Raw genomic sequence first — 22,127 nt, 5'->3', positions numbered from 1 at the left:
AGGGGAAGCACAGAGAGGTTAGAAACTTTACTGAAGAGCACACAGCTCAGACCTAGAAGAGATTTGAGCGAGACTGCCTGACCTCCCCCTGCTTCCTCTTCAGAGCTGTGTTAACTAGACAAGTTGTCTGACCACTCTGCTTCCGTAAGTGAGCTCTGGGATCTCAGGAAAGGTGCCTAACATCACTGCTCTTCCAATATTTGAACCGTGTGATTGTGTACATTTTGCCTGGCCTCTCTCTTCTTCCAGTTATGAGATGCCATAGCTTAGGGAAGTTGTCTAACCTCTCTTTGCTTCCACTTTTGAGCTGTGTGATAGACAGGATAGGCAACTTGTCTATGATCACACAGCTCCAAAACGTAAGGACAAAGAGGACAGGCAACAGGATGAGGATCGCAAAGCTCAGAAGAGGAAGCACAGACAAGTTAGACAACTTCCCGAAGATATGACAGCTCATAAGTGGAAACACACAGAGCTAGAGAAATTCGTTAGGGTCACCCAGGTCACATATGGAAGCCCAGAGAGGTTAGGTCACTTTCCTCAGATGACAGAGCTCACTTATAGAAGCAGAGTGGTCAGGCAACGTACCTCAGAACACACAGATCAGAAGAGGAAGCGGAGAGAGGTCAGATGTGGAAGGTCAGACCACTCAGGTCAGGTCGCACAGCCCATCACTGGAAGCATGGACAGGTCTGGCAACCTGCGTGGCCTCACACACGCTCAGAAGTGGAAACAGAGAGGTTGAGAAACCTACCTGTGATCACACAAATCAGAAGTGGAAGCACAGAGAGCTCAGACCACTTCATTCAGCTCACAGAGCTCTATGTTGGAAGCCCAGAGAGGTTAAGCAACTTACCTCAGATCACACAGCTCCTAAGTAGAAGCAGAGACAGGTCGGGGAAATTGCCTAAAATCACACACCTTCCACATGGAAGCACAGACAGTTCGGGCAACTTTCCTAAAATCACAGAGCTCAGATAGGGAAGAAGAGACTGGTCTGGCTACTTGCCAAGTTAACAGACATCTGAAGACAAAGCAGGGAGAGGCCATCCAGCCTCCTTAAGGTCACCCAACTCAGATGTGGAAACACAGAGAGGACAGACCACTTAATTCAGGTCACAGAGCTCAGACGTGGAAGCACAGAGAGGTTAGGCAACTTGCCTCATATCACACAGCTCTTGGATGGAAGCACAGAGAGGTCAGGAAACTTGCCGAAAATCACATACCTCAGAAGTGGAAACACAAGTGGTTGGTCACCTTGCCTACCAGCGTCCACAGCTCTTCAGTGGAAGCACAGAGAGGTCAGGAAATGTTCCTAGGATCATGTAGAAGTGAGTCGGAAGCAGAGAGGGGTCAAGCAACATACCTAAGATCACACATCTCACACGTGGAAGCCCAGAGACGTCAGACCACTCAGGTAAGGTCACACAGCCCATCCCTGGAAGCATGGAGAGGTCTGGCAATCTGCCTGGCCTCACACAGCTCAGAAGTGGAAACAGAGAGGTTCAGAAACTTACCTGAGATCACACAAATCACAAGTGGAAGCACACAGAGCTCAGACCACTTCATTCCCGTCACCGAGCTCGACGTTGGAAGCACAGAGAGGTTAAGCAACTTACCTAAGATCACACAGCTCATAAGCAGAAGCACAAAGAGGTCAGGAAACTCGCTTAAGGTCACAAACCTCAGAAGTGGAAGCCCAGAGAAGTTAGGGAACTTGTGTAACATCACACAGCTCAACAGTGGAAGCACAGAGAGGTTTGGCAGTTTGCCTAATCTCACACAGCTCTTGGAGGGAAGCACGGAGAGGTCAGGAAACTTGCCTAAGATCACATATGTCAGAGGTGAAAACACAAGCGGTTGATCACCTCGCCTAGCAGCGTACACAACTCTTAAGTGGAAGCACAGGGAGGTGAGGAAATGTTCCTAAGATCATGGAGAACCGAGTTGGAAGCACAGAGAGGTCAAGCAAATAGCCTAAGAACACACAGCAACTAAGTGGAAGCACAGAGTGGTTCGGCACGTAGCCTAATAGCACGTGGCTCAGAAGTGGAACCACGGAGAGGTTAGGCAACTTGACTCAGATAACACAGCTCAAAAATGGGAGCACAAGGAGGACAGGATGCTTGCTTATGATCACCCAGCTCAGAAGTGGAAGCACATACAAGTTAGGCAACATGACTAACATCATACAGCTCATAAGTAGGAGCACAGACAGGTCAGGCAACTTGCCTGGGATCACACAGCTCAAAAGTGGAAGCAGAGAGAGGTTAGACAACTTCCCTAAGATATGACAGCTCATAACTGGAAGAACAGAGAGGCCAGGCAAAATGTATCACCTAACACGGTTCAAATATTGGAAGAGCAGTGATGTTAGGCAACTTTCCTAAGATCACAGAGCTCACTTACGGAAGCAGAGTAGTCAGACAACTTGCCTAGTTAACACAGCTCTGAAGAGGAAGCGGGGAGAGGTCAGGCAGTCTCGCTAAACTCACCCAGTTCAGATGTGGATGCACAGAGAGGTCAGACCACTTACGGAATGACACAGACATCAGAAGTGGAAGCACAGAGAGGTCAGGCACCTTGCCTAAGATCACACAGCTCTTTGTTGGAAGCACAGAGAGGTCAGGAAACTTGGCGAAGATCACACATCTCAGAAGTGGAGGCACAGAACATTCGTCACCTTGCCTAACAGCACACAGCTCCTAAGTCGAAGCACAGAGCGGTGAGGAAATGTTCCCAAGATCATGTAGCTCGAGCTAGAAGCATCGAAGTCAGGTAGTGTGGCCTACGATCAGAGAGGTCTTAAGGGGAAGCACAGAGAGGTTAGAAACTTTACTGAAGAGCACACAGCTCAGACCTAGAATTGATTTGAGCGAGACTGCCTGACCTCCCCCTGCTTCCTCTTCAGAGCTGTGTTAACTAGGCAAGTTGTCTGACCACTCTGCTTCCGTAAGTGAGCTCTGGGATCTCAGGAAAGGTGCCTAACATCACTGCTCTTCCAATATTTGAACCGTGTGATTGTGTACATTTTGCCTGGCCTCTCTCTTCTTCCAGTTATGAGATGCCATAGCTTAGGGAAGTTGTCTAACCTCTCTTTGCTTCCACTTTTGAGCTGTGTGATAGACAGGATAGGCAACTTGTCTAAGATCACACAGCTCCAAAACGTAAGGACAAAGAGGACAGGCAACAGGATGAGGATCGCAAAGCTCAGAAGAGGAAGCACAGACAAGTTCGACAACTTCCCGAAGATATGACAGCTCATAAGTGGAAACACACAGAGCTAGAGAAATTCGTTAGGGTCACCCAGGTCACATATGGAAGCCCAGAGAGGTTAGGTCACTTTCCTCAGATGACAGAGCTCACTTATAGAAGCAGAGTGGTCAGGCAACGTACCTCAGAACACACAGATCAGAAGAGGAAGCGGAGAGAGGTCAGATGTGGAAGGTCAGACCACTCAGGTCAGGTCGCACAGCCCATCACTGGAAGCATGGACAGGTCTGGCAACCTGCGTGGCCTCACACAGGCTCAGAAGTGGAAACAGAGAGGTTGAGAAACCTACCTGTGATCACACAAATCAGAAGTGGAAGCACAGAGAGCTCAGACCACTTCATTCAGCTCACAGAGCTCTATGTTGGAAGCCCAGAGAGGTGAAGCAACTTACCTCAGATCACACAGCTCCTAAGTAGAAGCAGAGACAGGTCGGGGAAATTGCCTAAAATCACACACCTTCCACATGGAAGCACAGACAGTTCGGGCAACTTTCCTAAAATCACAGAGCTCAGATAGGGAAGAAGAGACTGGTCTGGCAACTTGCCAAGTTAACAGACCTCTGAAGACAAAGCAGGGAGAGGCCATCCAGCCTCCTTAAGGTCACCCAACTCAGATGTGGAAACACAGAGAGGACAGACCACTTAATTCAGGTCACAGAGCTCAGACGTGGAAGCACAGAGAGGTTAGGCAACTTGCCTCATATCACACAGCTCTTGGATGGAAGCACAGAGAGGTCAGGAAACTTGCCGAAAATCACATACCTCAGAACTGGAAACACAAGTGGTTGGTCACCTTGCCTACCAGCGTCCACAGCTCTTCAGTGGAAGCACAGAGAGGTCAGGAAATGTTCCTAGGATCATGTAGAAGCGAGTCGGAAGCAGAGAGGGGTCAAGCAACATACCTAAGATCACACATCTCACACGTGGAAGGCCAGAGACGTCAGACCACTCAGGTAAGGTCACACAGCCCATCCCTGGAAGCATGGAGAGGTCTGGCAATCTGCCTGGCCTCACACAGCTCAGAAGTGGAAACAGAGAGGTTCAGAAACTTACCTGAGATCACACAAATCACAAGTGGAAGCACACAGAGCTCAGACCACTTCATTCCCGTCACCGAGCTCGACGTTGGAAGCACAGAGAGGTTAAGCAACTTACCTAAGATCACACAGCTCATAAGCAGAAGCACAGAGAGGTCAGGAAACTTGGCGAAGATCACACATCTCAGAAGTGGAGGCACAGAACATTCGTCACCTTGCCTACCAGCACACAGCTCCTAAGTCGAAGCACAGAGAGGTGAGGAAATGTTCCCAAGATCATGTAGCTCGAGCTAGAAGCATCGAAGTCAGGTAGTGTGGCCCAAGATCAGAGAGGTCTTAAGGGGAAGCACAGAGAGGTTAGAAACTTTACTGAAGAGCACACAGCTCAGACCTAGAAGTGATTTGAGCGAGACTGCCTGACCTCCCCCTGCTTCCTCTTCAGAGCTGTGTTAACTAGGCAAGTTGTCTGACCACTCTGCTTCCGTAAGTGAGCTCTGGGATCTCAGGAAAGGTGCCTAACATCACTGCTCTTCCAATATTTGAACCGTGTGATTGTGTACATTTTGCCTGGCCTCTCTCTTCTTCCAGTTATGAGATGCCATAGCTTAGGGAAGTTGTCTAACCTCTCTTTGCTTCCACTTTTGAGCTGTGTGATAGACAGGATAGGCAACTTGTCTATGATCACACAGCTCCAAAACGTAAGGACAAAGAGGACAGGCAACAGGATGAGGATCGCAAAGCTCAGAAGAGGAAGCACAGACAAGTTAGACAACTTCCCGAAGATATGACAGCTCATAAGTGGAAACACACAGAGCTAGAGAAATTCGTTAGGGTCACCCAGGTCACATATGGAAGCCCAGAGAGGTTAGGTCACTTTCCTCAGATGACAGAGCTCACTTATAGAAGCAGAGTGGTCAGGCAACGTACCTCAGAACACACAGATCAGAAGAGGAAGCGGAGAGAGGTCAGATGTGGAAGGTCAGACCACTCAGGTCAGGTCGCACAGCCCATCACTGGAAGCATGGACAGGTCTGGCAACCTGCGTGGCCTCACACAGGCTCAGAAGTGGAAACAGAGAGGTTGAGAAACCTACCTGTGATCACACAAATCAGAAGTGGAAGCACAGAGAGCTCAGACCACTTCATTCAGCTCACAGAGCTCTATGTTGGAAGCCCAGAGAGGTTAAGCAACTTACCTCAGATCACACAGCTCCTAAGTAGAAGCAGAGACAGGTCGGGGAAATTGCCTAAAATCACACACCTTCCACATGGAAGCACAGACAGTTCGGGCAACTTTCCTAAAATCACAGAGCTCAGATAGGGAAGAAGACACTGGTCTGGCAACTTGCCAAGTTAACAGACCTCTGAAGACAAAGCAGGGAGAGGCCATCCAGCCTCCTTAAGGTCACCCAACTCAGATGTGGAAACACAGAGAGGACAGACCACTTAATTCAGGTCACAGAGCTCAGACGTGGAAGCACAGAGAGGTTAGGCAACTTGCCTCATATCACACAGCTCTTGGATGGAAGCACAGAGAGGTCAGGAAACTTGCCGAAAATCACATACCTCAGAAGTGGAAACACAAGTGGTTGGTCACCTTGCCTACCAGCGTCCACAGCTCTTCAGTGGAAGCACAGAGAGGTCAGGAAATGTTCCTAGGATCATGTAGAAGCGAGTCGGAAGCAGAGAGGGGTCAAGCAACATACCTAAGATCACACATCTCACACGTGGAAGCCCAGAGACGTCAGACCACTCAGGTAAGGTCACACAGCCCATCCCTGGAAGCATGGAGAGGTCTGGCAATCTGCCTGGCCTCACACAGCTCAGAAGTGGAAACAGAGAGGTTCAGAAACTTACCTGAGATCACACAAATCACAAGTGGAAGCACACAGAGCTCAGACCACTTCATTCCCGTCACCGAGCTCGACGTTGGAAGCACAGAGAGGTTAAGCAACTTACCTAAGATCACACAGCTCATAAGCAGAAGCACAAAGAGGTCAGGAAGCTCGCTTAAGGTCACAAACCTCAGAAGTGGAAGCACAGAGAAGTTAGGGAACTTGTGTAACATCACACAGCTCAACAGTGGAAGCACAGAGAGGTTTGGCAGTTTGCCTAATCTCACACAGCTCTTGGAGGGAAGCACGGAGAGGTCAGGAAACTTGCCTAAGATCACATATGTCAGAGGTGAAAACACAAGCGGTTGATCACCTCGCCTAGCAACGTACACAACTCTTAAGTGGAAGCACAGGGAGGTGAGGAAATGTTCCTAAGATCATGGAGAACCGGGTTGGAAGCACAGAGAGGAAAAGCAAATAGCCTAAGAACACACAGCACCTAAGTGGAAGCACAGAGTGGTTCGGCACGTAGCCTAATAGCACGTGGCTCAGAAGTGGAACCACGGAGAGGTTAGGCAACTTGACTCAGATAACACAGCTCAAAAATGGGAGCACAGGGAGGGCAGGATGCTTGCTTATGATCACCCAGCTCAGAAGTGGAAGCACATACAAGTTAGGCAACATGACTAACATCATACAGCTCATAAGTAGGAGCACAGACAGGTCGGGCAACTTGCCTGGGATCACACAGCTCAAAAGTGGAAGCAGAGAGAGGTTAGACAACTTCCCTAAGATATGACAGCTCATAACTGGAAGAACAGAGAGGCCAGGCAAAATGTATCACCTAACACGGTTCAAATATTGGAAGAGCAGTGATGTTAGGCAACTTTCCTAAGATCACAGAGCTCACTTACGGAAGCAGAGTAGTCAGACAACTTGCCTAGTTAACACAGCTCTGAAGAGGAAGCGGGGAGAGGTCAGGCAGTCTCGCTAAACTCACCCAGTTCAGATGTGGATGCACAGAGAGGTCAGACCACTTACGGAATGACACAGACATCAGAAGTGGAAGCACAGAGAGGTCAGGCAACTTGCCTAAGATCACACAGCTCTTTGTTGGAAGCACAGAGAGGTCAGGAAACTTGGCGAAGATCACACATCTCAGAAGTGGAGGCACAGAACATTCGTCACCTTGCCTACCAGCACACAGCTCCTAAGTCGAAGCACAGAGAGGTGAGGAAATGTTCCCAAGATCATGTAGCTCGAGCTAGAAGCATCGAAGTCAGGTAGTGTGGCCCAAGATCAGAGAGGTCTTAAGGGGAAGCACAGAGAGGTTAGAAACTTTACTGAAGAGCACACAGCTCAGACCTAGAAGTGATTTGAGCGAGACTGCCTGACCTCCCCCTGCTTCCTCTTCAGAGCTGTGTTAACTAGGCAAGTTGTCTGACCACTCTGCTTCCGTAAGTGAGCTCTGGGATCTCAGGAAAGGAGCCTAACATCACTGCACTTCCAATATTTGAACCGTGTGATTGTGTACATTTTGCCTGGCCTCTCTCTTCTTCCAGTTATGAGATGCCATAGCTTAGGGAAGTTGTCTAACCTCTCTTTGCTTCCACTTTTGAGCTGTGTGATAGACAGGATAGGCAACTTGTCTAAGATCACACAGCTCCAAAACGTAAGGACAAAGAGGACAGGCAACAGGATGAGGATCGCAAAGCTCAGAAGAGGAAGCACAGACAAGTTAGACAACTTCCCGAAGATACGACAGCTCATAAGTGGAAACACACAGAGCTAGAGAAATTCGTTAGGGTCACCCAGGTCACATATGGAAGCCCAGAGAGGTTAGGTCACTTTCCTCAGATGACAGAGCTCACTTATAGAAGCAGAGTGGTCAGGCAACGTACCTCAGAACACACAGATCAGAAGAGGAAGCGGAGAGAGGTCAGATGTGGAAGGTCAGACCACTCAGGTCAGGTCGCACAGCCCATCACTGGAAGCATGGACAGGTCTGGCAACCTGCGTGGCCTCACACAGGCTCAGAAGTGGAAACAGAGAGGTTGAGAAACCTACCTGTGATCACACAAATCAGAAGTGGAAGCACAGAGAGCTCAGACCACTTCATTCAGCTCACAGAGCTCTATGTTGGAAGCCCAGAGAGGTTAAGCAACTTACCTCAGATCACACAGCTCCTAAGTAGAAGCAGAGACAGGTCGGGGAAATTGCCTAAAATCACACACCTTCCACATGGAAGCACAGACAGTTCGGGCAACTTTCCTAAAATCACAGAGCTCAGATAGGGAAGAAGAGACTGGTCTGGCAACTTGCCAAGTTAACAGACCTCTGAAGACAAAGCAGGGAGAGGCCATCCAGCCTCCTTAAGGTCACCCAACTCAGATGTGGAAACACAGAGAGGACAGACCACTTAATTCAGGTCACAGAGCTCAGACGTGGAAGCACAGAGAGGTTAGGCAACTTGCCTCATATCACACAGCTCTTGGATGGAAGCACAGAGAGGTCAGGAAACTTGCCGAAAATCACATACCTCAGAAGTGGAAACACAAGTGGTTGGTCACCTTGCCTACCAGCGTCCACAGCTCTTAAGTGGAAGCACAGAGAGGTCAGGAAATGTTCCTAGGATCATGTAGAAGCGAGTCGGAAGCAGAGAGAGGTCAAGCAACATACCTAAGATCACACATCTCACACGTGGAAGCCCAGAGACGTCAGACCACTCAGGTAAGGTCACACAGCCCATCCCTGGAAGCATGGAGAGGTCTGGCAATCTGCCTGGCCTCACACAGCTCAGAAGTGGAAACAGAGAGGTTCAGAAACTTGCCTGAGATCACACAAATCACAAGTGGAAGCACACAGAGCTCAGACCACTTCATTCCCGTCACCGAGCTCGACGTTGGAAGCACAGAGAGGTTAAGCAACTTACCTAAGATCACACAGCTCATAAGCAGAAGCACAAAGAGGTCAGGAAGCTCGCTTAAGGTCACAAACCTCAGAAGTGGAAGCACAGAGAAGTTAGGGAACTTGTGTAACATCACACAGCTCAACAGTGGAAGCACAGAGAGGTTTGGCAGTTTGCCTAATCTCACACAGCTCTTGGAGGGAAGCACGGAGAGGTCAGGAAACTTACCTAAGATCACATATGTCAGAGGTGAAAACACAAGCGGTTGATCACCTCGCCTAGCAGCGTACACAACTCTTAAGTGGAAGCACAGGGAGGTGAGGAAATGTTCCTAAGATCATGGAGAACCGGGTTGGAAGCACAGAGAGGAAAAGCAAATAGCCTAAGAACACACAGCACCTAAGTGGAAGCACAGAGTGATTCGGCACGTAGCCTAATAGCACGTGGCTCAGAAGTGGAACCACGGAGAGGTTAGGCAACTTGACTCAGATAACACAGCTCAAAAATGGGAGCACAGGGAGGGCAGGATGCTTGCTTATGATCACCCAGCTCAGAAGTGGAAGCACATACAAGTAAGGCAACATGACTAACATCATACAGCTCATAAGTAGGAGCACAGACAGGTCGGGCAACTTGCCTGGGATCACACAGCTCAAAAGTGGAAGCAGAGAGAGGTTAGACAACTTCCCTAAGATATGACAGCTCATAACTGGAAGAACAGAGAGGCCAGGCAAAATGTATCACCTAACACGGTTCAAATATTGGAAGAGCAGTGATGTTAGGCAACTTTCCTAAGATCACAGAGCTCACTTACGGAAGCAGAGTAGTCAGACAACTTGCCTAGTTAACACAGCTCTGAAGAGGAAGCGGGGAGAGGTCAGGCAGTCTCGCTAAACTCACCCAGTTCAGATGTGGATGCACAGAGAGGTCAGACCACTTACGGAATGACACAGACATCAGAAGTGGAAGCACAGAGAGGTCAGGCACCTTGCCTAAGATCACACAGCTCTTTGTTGGAAGCACAGAGAGGTCAGCCAACTTGGCGAAGATCACACATCTCAGAAGTGGAGGCACAGAACATTCGTCACCTTGCCTAACAGCACACAGCTCCTAAGTCGAAGCACAGAGCGGTGAGGAAATGTTCCCAAGATCATGTAGCTCGAGCTAGAAGCATCGAAGTCAGGTAGTGTGGCCTACGATCAGAGAGGTCTTAAGGGGAAGCACAGAGAGTTTAGAAACTTTACTGAAGAGCACACAGCTCAGACCTAGAAGAGATTTGAGCGAGACTGCCTGACCTCCCCCTGCTTCCTCTTCAGAGCTGTGTTAACTAGACAAGTTGTCTGACCACTCTGCTTCCGTAAGTGAGCTCTGGGATCTCAGGAAAGGTGCCTAACATCACTGCTCTTCCAATATTTGAACCGTGTGATTGTGTACATTTTGCCTGGCCTCTCTCTTCTTCCAGTTATGAGATGCCATAGCTTAGGGAAGTTGTCTAACCTCTCTTTGCTTCCACTTTTGAGCTGTGTGATAGACAGGATAGGCAACTTGTCTATGATCACACAGCTCCAAAACGTAAGGACAAAGAGGACAGGCAACAGGATGAGGATCGCAAAGCTCAGAAGAGGAAGCACAGACAAGTTAGACAACTTCCCGAAGATATGACAGCTCATAAGTGGAAACACACAGAGCTAGAGAAATTCGTTAGGGTCACCCAGGTCACATATGGAAGCCCAGAGAGGTTAGGTCACTTTCCTCAGATGACAGAGCTCACTTATAGAAGCAGAGTGGTCAGGCAACGTACCTCAGAACACACAGATCAGAAGAGGAAGCGGAGAGAGGTCAGATGTGGAAGGTCAGACCACTCAGGTCAGGTCGCACAGCCCATCACTGGAAGCATGGACAGGTCTGGCAACCTGCGTGGCCTCACACAGGCTCAGAAGTGGAAACAGAGAGGTTGAGAAACCTACCTGTGATCACACAAATCAGAAGTGGAAGCACAGAGAGCTCAGACCACTTCATTCAGCTCACAGAGCTCTATGTTGGAAGCCAAGAGAGGTTAAGCAACTTACCTCAGATCACACAGCTCCTAAGTAGAAGCAGAGACAGGTCGGGGAAATTGCCTAAAATCACACACCTTCCACATGGAAGCACAGACAGTTCGGGCAACTTTCCTAAAATCACAGAGCTCAGATAGGGAAGAAGAGACTGGTCTGGCAACTTGCCAAGTTAACAGACCTCTGAAGACAAAGCAGGGAGAGGCCATCCAGCCTCCTTAAGGTCACCCAACTCAGATGTGGAAACACAGAGAGGACAGACCACTTAATTCAGGTCACAGAGCTCAGACGTGGAAGCACAGAGAGGTTAGGCAACTTGCCTCATATCACACAGCTCTTGGATGGAAGCACAGAGAGGTCAGGAAACTTGCCGAAAATCACATACCTCAGAAGTGGAAACACAAGTGGTTGGTCACCTTGCCTACCAGCGTCCACAGCTCTTCAGTGGAAGCACAGAGAGGTCAGGAAATGTTCCTAGGATCATGTAGAAGCGAGTCGGAAGCAGAGAGGGGTCAAGCAACATACCTAAGATCACACATCTCACACGTGGAAGCCCAGAGACGTCAGACCACTCAGGTAAGGTCACACAGCCCATCCCTGGAAGCATGGAGAGGTCTGGCAATCTGCCTGGCCTCACACAGCTCAGAAGTGGAAACAGAGAGGGTCAGAAACTTACCTGAGATCACACAAATCACAAGTGGAAGCACACAGAGCTCAGACCACTTCATTCCCGTCACCGAGCTCGACGTTGGAAGCACAGAGAGGTTAAGCAACTTACCTAAGATCACACAGCTCATAAGCAGAAGCACAAAGAGGTCAGGAAGCTCGCTTAAGGTCACAAACCTCAGAAGTGGAAGCACAGAGAAGTTAGGGAACTTGTGTAACATCACACAGCTCAACAGTGGAAGCACAGAGAGGTTTGGCAGTTTGCCTAATCTCACACAGCTCTTGGACGGAAGCACGGAGAGGTCAGGAAACTTGCCTAAGATCACATATGTCAGAGGTGAAAACACAAGCGGTTGATCACCTCGCCTAGCAGCGTACACAACTCTTAAGTGGAAGCACAGGGAGGTGAGGAAATGTTCCTAAGATCATGGAGAACCGGGTTGGAAGCACAGAGAGGAAAAGCAAATAGCCTAAGAACACACAGCACCTAAGTGGAAGCACAGAGTGGTTCGGCACGTAGCCTAATAGCACGTGGCTCAGAAGTGGAACCACGGAGAGGTTAGGCAACTTGACTCAGATAACACAGCTCAAAAATGGGAGCACAGGGAGGGCAGGATGCTTGCTTATGATCACCCAGCTCAGAAGTGGAAGCACATACAAGTTAGGCAACATGACTAACATCATACAGCTCATAAGTAGGAGCACAGACAGGTCGGGCAACTTGCCTGGGATCACACAGCTCAAAAGTGGAAGCAGAGAGAGGTTAGACAACTTCCCTAAGATATGACAGCTCATAACTGGAAGAACAGAGAGGCCAGGCAAAATGTATCACCTAACACGGTTCAAATATTGGAAGAGCAGTGATGTTAGGCAACTTTCCTAAGATCACAGAGCTCACTTACGGAAGCAGAGTAGTCAGACAACTTGCCTAGTTAACACAGCTCTGAAGAGGAAGCGGGGAGAGGTCAGGCAGTCTCGCTAAACTCACCCAGTTCAGATGTGGATGCACAGAGAGGTCAGACCACTTACGGAATGACACAGACATCAGAAGTGGAAGCACAGAGAGGTCAGGCACCTTGCCTAAGATCACACAGCTCTTTGTTGGAAGCACAGAGAGGTCAGGAAACTTGGCGAAGATCACACATCTCAGAAGTGGAGGCACAGAACATTCGTCACCTTGCCTACCAGCACACAGCTCCTAAGTCGAAGCACAGAGCGGTGAGGAAATGTTCCCAAGATCATGTAGCTCGAGCTAGAAGCATCGAAGTCAGGTAGTGTGGCCTAAGATCAGAGAGGTCTTAAGGGGAAGCACAGAGAGGTTAGAAACTTTACTGAAGAGCACACAGCTCAGACCTAGAAGTGATTTGAGCGAGACTGCCTGACCTCCCCCTGCTTCCTCTTCAGAGCTGTGTTAACTAGGCAAGTTGTCTGACCACTCTGCTTCCGTAAGTGAGCTCTGGGATCTCAGGAAAGGTGCCTAACATCACTGCTCTTCCAATATTTGAACCGTGTGATTGTGTACATTTTGCCTGGCCTCTCTCTTCTTCCAGTTATGAGATGCCATAGCTTAGGGAAGTTGTCTAACCTCTCTTTGCTTCCACTTTTGAGCTGTGTGATAGACAGGATAGGCAACTTGTCTAAGATCACACAGCTCCAAAACGTAAGGACAAAGAGGACAGGCAACAGGATGAGGATCGCAAAGCTCAGAAGAGGAAGCACAGACAAGTTAGACAACTTCCCGAAGATATGACAGCTCATAAGTGGAAACACACAGAGCTAGAGAAATTCGTTAGGGTCACCCAGGTCACATATGGAAGCCCAGAGAGGTTAGGTCACTTTCCTCAGATGACAGAGCTCACTTATAGAAGCAGAGTGGTCAGGCAACGTACCTCAGAACACACAGATCAGAAGAGGAAGCGGAGAGAGGTCAGATGTGGAAGGTCAGACCACTCAGGTCAGGTCGCACAGCCCATCACTGGAAGCATGGACAGGTCTGGCAACCTGCGTGGCCTCACACAGGCTCAGAAGTGGAAACAGAGAGGTTGAGAAACCTACCTGTGATCACACAAATCAGAAGTGGAAGCACAGAGAGCTCAGACCACTTCATTCAGCTCACAGAGCTCTATGTTGGAAGCCCAGAGAGGTGAAGCAACTTACCTCAGATCACACAGCTCCTAAGTAGAAGCAGAGACAGGTCGGGGAAATTGCCTAAAATCACACACCTTCCACATGGAAGCACAGACAGTTCGGGCAACTTTCCTAAAATCACAGAGCTCAGATAGGGAAGAAGAGACTGGTCTGGCAACTTGCCAAGTTAACAGACCTCTGAAGACAAAGCAGGGAGAGGCCATCCAGCCTCCTTAAGGTCACCCAACTCAGATGTGGAAACACAGAGAGGACAGACCACTTAATTCAGGTCACAGAGCTCAGACGTGGAAGCACAGAGAGGTTAGGCAACTTGCCTCATATCACACAGCTCTTGGATGGAAGCACAGAGAGGTCAGGAAACTTGCCGAAAATCACATACCTCAGAAGTGGAAACACAAGTGGTTGGTCACCTTGCCTACCAGCGTCCACAGCTCTTCAGTGGAAGCACAGAGAGGTCAGGAAATGTTCCTAGGATCATGTAGAAGCGAGTCGGCAGCAGAGAGAGGTCAAGCAACATACCTAAGATCACACATCTCACACGTGGAAGCCCAGAGACGTCAGACCACTCAGGTAAGGTCACACAGCCCATCCCTGGAAGCATGGAGAGGTCTGGCAATCTGCCTGGCCTCACACAGCTCAGAAGTGGAAACAGAGAGGTTCAGAAACTTACCTGAGATCACACAAATCACAAGTGGAAGCACACAGAGCTCAGACCACTTCATTCCCGTCACCGAGCTCGACGTTGGAAGCACAGAGAGGTTAAGCAACTTACCTAAGATCACACAGCTCATAAGCAGAAGCACAAAGAGGTCAGGAAGCTCGCTTAAGGTCACAAACCTCAGAAGTGGAAGCACAGAGAAGTTAGGGAACTTGTGTAACATCACACAGCTCAACAGTGGAAGCACAGAGAGGTTTGGCAGTTTGCCTAATCTCACACAGCTCTTGGACGGAAGCACGGAGAGGTCAGGAAACTTGCCTAAGATCACATATGTCAGAGGTGAAAACACAAGCGGTTGATCACCTCGCCTAGCAGCGTACACAACTCTTAAGTGGAAGCACAGGGAGGTGAGGAAACGTTCCTAAGATCATGGAGAACCGGGTTGGAAGCACAGAGAGGTCAAGCAAATAGCCTAAGAACACACAGCACCTAAGTGGAAGCACAGAGTGGTTCGGCACGTAGCCTAATAGCACGTGGCTCAGAAGTGGAACCACGGAGAGGTTAGGCAACTTGACTCAGATAACACAGCTCAAAAATGGGAGCACAAGGAGGGCAGGATGCTTGCTTATGATCACCCAGCTCAGAAGTGGAAGCACATACAAGTTAGGCAACATGACTAACATCATACAGCTCATAAGTAGGAGCACAGACAGGTCGGGCAACTTGCCTGGGATCACACAGCTCAAAAGTGGAAGCAGAGAGAGGTTACACAACTTCCCTAAGATATGACAGCTCATAACTGGAAGAACAGAGAGGCCAGGCAAAATGTATCACCTAACACGGTTCAAATATTGGAAGAGCAGTGATGTTAGGCAACTTTCCTAAGATCACAGAGCTCACTTACGGAAGCAGAGTAGTCAGACAACTTGCCTAGTTAACACAGCTCTGAAGAGGAAGAGGGGAGAGGTCAGGCAGTCTCGCTAAACTCACCCAGTTCAGATGTGGATGCACAGAGAGGTCAGACCACATTCGGAATGACACAGACATCAGAAGTGGAAGCACAGAGAGGTCAGGCAACTTGCCTAAGATCACACAGCTCTTTGTTGGAAGCACAGAGAGGTCAGGAAACTTGGCGAATATCACACATCTCAGAAGTGGAGGCACAGAACATTCGTCACCTTGCCTACCAGCACACAGCTCCTAAGTCGAAGCACAGAGAGGTGAGGAAATGTTCCCAAGATCATGTAGCTCGAGCTAGAAGCATCGAAGTCAGGTAGTGTGGCCCAAGATCAGAGAGGTCTTAAGGGGAAGCACAGAGAGGTTAGAAACTTTACTGAAGAGCACACAGCTCAGACCTAGAAGTGATTTGAGCGAGACTGCCTGACCTCCCCCTGCTTCCTCTTCAGAGCTGTGTTAACTAGGCAAGTTGTCTGACCACTCTGCTTCCGTAGGTGAGCTCTGGGATCTCAGGAAAGGTGCCTAACATCACTGCTCTTCCAATATTTGAACCGTGTGATTGTGTACATTTTGCCTGGCCTCTCTCTTCTTCCAGTTATGAGATGCCATAGCTTAGGGAAGTTGTCTAACCTCTCTTTGCTTCCACTTTTGAGCTGTGTGATAGACAGGATAGGCAACTTGTCTAAGATCACACAGCTCCAAAACGTAAGGACAAAGAGGACAGGCAACAGGATGAGGATCGCAAAGCTCAGAAGAGGAAGCACAGACAAGTTAGACAACTTCCCGAAGATATGACAGCTCATAAGTGGAAACACACAGAGCTAGAGAAATTCGTTAGGGTCACCCAGGTCACATATGGAAGCCCAGAGAGGTTAGGTCACTTTCCTCAGATGACAGAGCTCACTTATAGAAGCAGAGTGGTCAGGCAACGTACCTCAGAACACACAGATCAGAAGAGGAAGCGGAGAGAGGTCAGATGTGGAAGGTCAGACCACTCAGGTCAGGTCGCACAGCCCATCACTGGAAGCATGGACAGGTCTGGCAACCTGCGTGGCCTCACACAGGCTCAGAAGTGGAAACAGAGAGGTTGAGAAACCTACCTGTGATCACACAAATCAGAAGTGGAAGCACAGAGAGCTCAGACCACTTCATTCAGCTCACAGAGCTCTATGTTGGAAGCCCAGAGAGGTTAAGCAACTTACCTCAGATCACACAGCTCCTAAGTCGAAGCAGAGACAGGTCGGGGAAATTGCCTAAAATCACACACCTTCCACATGGAAGCACAGACAGTTCGGGCAACTTTCCTAAAATCACAGAGCTCAGATAGGGAAGAAGAGACTGGTCTGGCAACTTGCCAAGTTAACAGACCTCTGAAGACAAAGCAGGGAGAGGCCATCCAGCCTCCTTAAGGTCACCCAACTCAGATGTGGAAACACAGAGAGGACAGACCACTTAATTCAGGTCACAGAGCTCAGACGTGGAAGCACAGAGAGGTTAGGCAACTTGCCTCATATCACACAGCTCTTGGATGGAAGCACAGAGAGGTCAGGAAACTTGCCGAAAATCACATACCTCAGAAGTGGAAACACAAGTGGTTGGTCACCTTGCCTACCAGCGTACACAGCTCTTCAGTGGAAGCACAGAGAGGTCAGGAAATGTTCCTAGGATCATGTAGAAGCGAGTCGGAAGCAGAGAGAGGTCAAGCAACATACCTAAGATCACACATCTCACACGTGGAAGCCCAGAGACGTCAGACCACTCAGGTAAGGTCACACAGCCCATCCCTGGAAGCATGGAGAGGTCTGGCAATCTGCCTGGCCTCACACAGCTCAGAAGTGGAAACAGAGAGGTTCAGAAACTTACCTGAGATCACACAAATCACAAGTGGAAGCACACAGAGCTCAGACCACTTCATTCCCGTCACCGAGCTCGACGTTGGAAGCACAGAGAGGTTAAGCAACTTACCTAAGATCACACAGCTCATAAGCAGAAGCACAAAGAGGTCAGGAAGCTCGCTTAAGGTCACAAACCTCAGAAGTGGAAGCACAGAGAAGTTAGGGAACTTGTGTAACATCACACAGCTCAACAGTGGAAGCACAGAGAGGTTTGGCAGTTTGCCTAATCTCACACAGCTCTTGGACGGAAGCACGGAGAGGTCAGGAAACTTGCCTAAGATCACATATGTCAGAGGTGAAAACACAAGCGGTTGATCACCTCGCCTAGCAGCGTACACAACTCTTAAGTGGAAGCACAGGGAGGTGAGGAAACGTTCCAAGATCATGGAGAACCGGGTTGGAAGCACAGAGAGGTCAAGCAAATAGCCTAAGAACACACAGCACCTAAGTGGAAGCACAGAGTGGTTCGGCACGTAGCCTAATAGCACGTGGCTCAGAAGTGGAACCACGGAGAGGTTAGGCAACTTGACTCAGATAACACAGCTCAAAAATGGGAGCACAGGGAGGGCAGGATGCTTGCTTATGATCACCCAGCTCAGAAGTGGAAGCACATACAAGTAAGGCAACATGACTAACATCATACAGCTCATAAGTAGGAGCACAGACAGGTCGGGCAACTTGCCTGGGATCACACAGCTCAAAAGTGGAAGCAGAGAGAGGTTAGACAACTTCCCTAAGATATGACAGCTCATAACTGGAAGAACAGAGAGGCCAGGCAAAATGTATCACCTAACACGGTTCAAATATTGGAAGAGCAGTGATGTTAGGCAACTTTCCTAAGATCACAGAGCTCACTTACGGAAGCAGAGTAGTCAGACAACTTGCCTAGTTAACACAGCTCTGAAGAGGAAGCGGGGAGAGGTCAGGCAGTCTCGCTAAACTCACCCAGTTCAGATGTGGATGCACAGAGAGGTCAGACCACTTACGGAATGACACAGACATCAGAAGTGGAAGCACAGAGAGGTCAGGCACCTTGCCTAAGATCACACAGCTCTTTGTCGGAAGCACAGAGAGGTCAGGAAACTTGGCGAAGATCACACATCTCAGACGTGGAGGCACAGAACATTCGTCACCTTGCCTACCAGCACACAGCTCCTAAGTCGAAGCACAGAGAGGTGAGGAAATGTTCCCAAGATCATGTAGCTCGAGCTAGAAGCATCGAAGTCAGGTAGTGTGGCCCAAGATCAGAGAGGTCTTAAGGGGAAGCACAGAGAGGTTAGAAACTTTACTGAAGAGCACACAGCTCAGACCTAGAAGTGATTTGAGCGAGACTGCCTGACCTCCCCCTGCTTCCTCTTCAGAGCTGTGTTAACTAGGCAAGTTGTCTGACCACTCTGCTTCCGTAAGTGAGCTCTGGGATCTCAGGAAAGGTGCCTAACATCACTGCTCTTCCAATATTTGAACCGTGTGATTGTGTACATTTTGCCTGGCCTCTCTCTTCTTCCAGTTATGAGATGCCATAGCTTAGGGAAGTTGTCTAACCTCTCTTTGCTTCCACTTTTGAGCTGTGTGATAGACAGGATAGGCAACTTGTCTAAGATCACACAGCTCCAAAACGTAAGGACAAAGAGGACAGGCAACAGGATGAGGATCGCAAAGCTCAGAAGAGGAAGCACAGACAAGTTAGACAACTTCCCGAAGATATGACAGCTCATAAGTGGAAACACACAGAGCTAGAGAAATTCGTTAGGGTCACCCAGGTCACATATGGAAGCCCAGAGAGGTTAGGTCACTTTCCTCAGATGACAGAGCTCACTTATAGAAGCAGAGTGGTCAGGCAACGTACCTCAGAACACACAGATCAGAAGAGGAAGCGGAGAGAGGTCAGATGTGGAAGGTCAGACCACTCAGGTCAGGTCGCACAGCCCATCACTGGAAGCATGGACAGGTCTGGCAACCTGCGTGGCCTCACACAGGCTCAGAAGTGGAAACAGAGAGGTTGAGAAACCTACCTGTGATCACACAAATCAGAAGTGGAAGCACAGAGAGCTCAGACCACTTCATTCAGCTCACAGAGCTCTATGTTGGAAGCCCAGAGAGGTTAAGCAACTTACCTCAGATCACACAGCTCCTAAGTAGAAGCAGAGACAGGTCGGGGAAATTGCCTAAAATCACACACCTTCCACATGGAAGCACAGACAGTTCGGGCAACTTTCCTAAAATCACAGAGCTCAGATAGGGAAGAAGAGACTGGTCTGGCAACTTGCCAAGTTAACAGACCTCTGAAGACAAAGCAGGGAGAGGCCATCCAGCCTCCTTAAGGTCACCCAACTCAGATGTGGAAACACAGAGAGGACAGACCACTTAATTCAGGTCACAGAGCTCAGACGTGGAAGCACAGAGAGGTTAGGCAACTTGCCTCATATCACACAGCTCTTGGATGGAAGCACAGAGAGGTCAGGAAACTTGCCGAAAATCACATACCTCAGAAGTGGAAACACAAGTGGTTGGTCACCTTGCCTACCAGCGTCCACAGCTCTTCAGTGGAAGCACAGAGAGGTCAGGAAATGTTCCTAGGATCATGTAGAAGCGAGTCGGAAGCAGAGAGGGGTCAAGCAACATACCTAAGATCACACATCTCACACGTGGAAGCCCAGAGACGTCAGACCACTCAGGTAAGGTCACACAGCCCATCCCTGGAAGCATGGAGAGGTCTGGCAATCTGCCTGGCCTCACACAGCTCAGAAGTGGAAACAGAGAGGGTCAGAAACTTACCTGAGATCACACAAATCACAAGTGGAAGCACACAGAGCTCAGACCACTTCATTCCCGTCACCGAGCTCGACGATGGAAGCACAGAGAGGTTAAGCAACTTACCTAAGATCACACAGCTCATAAGCAGAAGCACAAAGAGGTCAGGAAGCTCGCTTAAAGTCACAAACCTCAGAAGTGGAAGCACAGAGAAGTTAGGGAACTTGTGTAACATCACACAGCTCAACAGTGGAAGCACAGAGAGGTTTGGCAGTTTGCCTAATCTCACACAGCTCTTGGAGGGAAGCACGGAGAGGTCAGGAAACTTGCCTAAGATCACATATGTCAGAGGTGAAAACACAAGGGGTTGATCACCTCGCCTAGCAGCGTACACAACTCTTAAGTGGAAGCACAGGGAGGTGAGGAAATGTTCCTAAGATCATGGAGAACCGGGTTGGAAGCACAGAGAGGAAAAGCAAATAGCCTAAGAACACACAGCACCTAAGTGGAAGCACAGAGTGGTTCGGCACGTAGCCTAATAGCACGTGGCTCAGAAGTGGAACCACGGAGAGGTTAGGCAACTTGACTCAGATAACACAGCTCAAAAATGGGAGCACAGGGAGGGCAGGATGCTTGCTTATGATCACCCAGCTCAGAAGTGGAAGCACATACAAGTTAGGCAACATGACTAACATCATACAGCTCATAAGTAGGAGCACAGACAGGTCGGGCAACTTGCCTGGGATCACACAGCTCAAAAGTGGAAGCAGAGAGAGGTTAGACAACTTCCCTAAGATATGACAGCTCATAACTGGAAGAACAGAGAGGCCAGGCAAAATGTATCACCTAACACGGTTCAAATATTGGAAGAGCAGTGATGTTAGGCAACTTTCCTAAGATCACAGAGCTCACTTACGGAAGCAGAGTAGTCAGACAACTTGCCTAGTTAACACAGCTCTGAAGAGGAAGAGGGGAGAGGTCAGGCAGTCTCGCTAAACTCACCCAGTTCAGATGTGGATGCACAGAGAGGTCAGACCACATTCGGAATGACACAGACATCAGAAGTGGAAGCACAGAGAGGTCAGGCAACTTGCCTAAGATCACACAGCTCTTTGTTGGAAGCACAGAGAGGTCAGGAAACTTGGCGAATATCACACATCTCAGAAGTGGAGGCACAGAACATTCGTCACCTTGCCTACCAGCACACAGCTCCTAAGTCGAAGCACAGAGAGGTGAGGAAATGTTCCCAAGATCATGTAGCTCGAGCTAGAAGCATCGAAGTCAGGTAGTGTGGCCCAAGATCAGAGAGGTCTTAAGGGGAAGCACAGAGAGGTTAGAAACTTTACTGAAGAGCACACAGCTCAGACCTAGAAGTGATTTGAGCGAGACTGCCTGACCTCCCCCTGCTTCCTCTTCAGAGCTGTGTTAACTAGGCAAGTTGTCTGACCACTCTGCTTCCGTAGGTGAGCTCTGGGATCTCAGGAAAGGTGCCTAACATCACTGCTCTTCCAATATTTGAACCGTGTGATTGTGTACATTTTGCCTGGCCTCTCTCTTCTTCCAGTTATGAGATGCCATAGCTTAGGGAAGTTGTCTAACCTCTCTTTGCTTCCACTTTTGAGCTGTGTGATAGACAGGATAGGCAACTTGTCTAAGATCACACAGCTCCAAAACGTAAGGACAAAGAGGACAGGCAACAGGATGAGGATCGCAAAGCTCAGAAGAGGAAGCACAGACAAGTTAGACAACTTCCCGAAGATATGACAGCTCATAAGTGGAAACACACAGAGCTAGAGAAATTCGTTAGGGTCACCCAGGTCACATATGGAAGCCCAGAGAGGTTAGGTCACTTTCCTCAGATGACAGAGCTCACTTATAGAAGCAGAGTGGTCAGGCAACGTACCTCAGAACACACAGATCAGAAGAGGAAGCGGAGAGAGGTCAGAT

The sequence above is a fragment of the Giraffa tippelskirchi genome, chromosome X (assembly GCF_054371585.1).
Source record: "Giraffa tippelskirchi isolate mGirTip1 chromosome X, T2T-mGirTip1v1.2.pri, whole genome shotgun sequence".
Taxonomy (NCBI): Eukaryota; Metazoa; Chordata; class Mammalia; order Artiodactyla; family Giraffidae; genus Giraffa; species Giraffa tippelskirchi.
Note: the sequence above shows the minus strand (reverse complement) of the source record.